This window comes from Neomonachus schauinslandi, chromosome 8 (assembly GCF_002201575.2).
Source record: "Neomonachus schauinslandi chromosome 8, ASM220157v2, whole genome shotgun sequence".
Taxonomy (NCBI): domain Eukaryota; kingdom Metazoa; phylum Chordata; class Mammalia; order Carnivora; family Phocidae; genus Neomonachus; species Neomonachus schauinslandi.
In genome coordinates, this window is record NC_058410.1 from 47,289,205 (window position 1) to 47,290,530 (window position 1,326).

The following is a 1,326-nucleotide window of genomic DNA, read 5'->3' on the forward strand; positions in this document are numbered from 1 at the left end:
AAAGAAAGAAAGAAAGAAAGAAAGAAAGAAAGAAAGAAAGAAAGAAAATGGTAAATCAGCTATTTTCAATTTTTCCAGAACGAAAACCAGCATAAAAAGCCCAGACACATTTTTTCCTTCTCTTCAACACACTTAAAATAACTGCATTCAGTTGCAAAATGTTGGAAGGAAAGTTATCTCGCTATGTTATGACCTAAGCCAAAATCCACTTTAATTTCTATTCCCGTATCTAGATATTGATTCCATTCTTCAGATATCCCACCTGAAAGTGTGGAATTTTCTAGTATTTGATGACATAAAGCAGAATGCAGGCTCTGTGTTAGGCCAATGTTTTAATGATAAACCAATCCACTCTGCAGTGGAATAGTAAACAAGCTCCTTGCAAGATGCCAACTGGGGAACCACAGTGAGAAACAGCTGATCTCCTGTGTGACATTAGCTCAAAGCCTGTGTCCTACAGCCAACCTTGAGACGGGGGTAAAACTATTTGTAATGGATTCACACATGGCAGAATATAATAGGATTGCAAGTTGTATTAAGGCAGAACATTAACAGATGATCAGATTACTAATTTTGCCTTCATAAACACCCTCCCTTCTCAAACCAAGATACCTGCAAGGATTCATCTTTTAAAACCTCTCCTGTTTCCTGTGAGCTGACTCTAAATGAACAGTATAGTCAGGGGATGAGAAAGGGCACCTTTAATAGAAAAGTAAAAACTAAAGGAATGTGGCGTGAAATGGCCTTTCTTGTAAAAAATAATAATAATTTAATTAATTAGTGGGTGAAATGTGGTTTGATTAATATTATTTCTTCTGATTTCCTTTAAACTGACTTTTTCTATGGATTTCCTGTGAATCGTTTAAGGACTTTTTTTTTCTATTGTTTCTGGATTAAAAACAGCTTTTTCCAAAAGAAGACAAAGGACTGGAAAGCTCCAGAATTGTTGTGAGAAGAAAGACGTTGAAGGACAAGGCTCTTACAAATGCCTCTTCCAATTCAAAATAAATAAAGGCAAAAAATACATTTTTAATATTTAAGCTTCTTATACTAATAGTCGTTAAGATGAACCTGTTCTATAAATAACTCAGGGAGAAAGCTACTGCGATCACAGGGGATTTTGTCTCTTAGAGGAGGAATGGGTCGGTAAACTGGGGGGGGGGGGGGATCCTGGTGGTGAAGGGTGGGGTGAAGGTGGACAAGAGGATGTAAATGAATCACAGTAGTCAAGCAGCCCTATGAATTCAACTTAACAGCTAAATATGGTTGCAATTTTCCAGCTGGATTCTTGGAGTTAATGTGATAGAGACCATAATAAAGATGGCA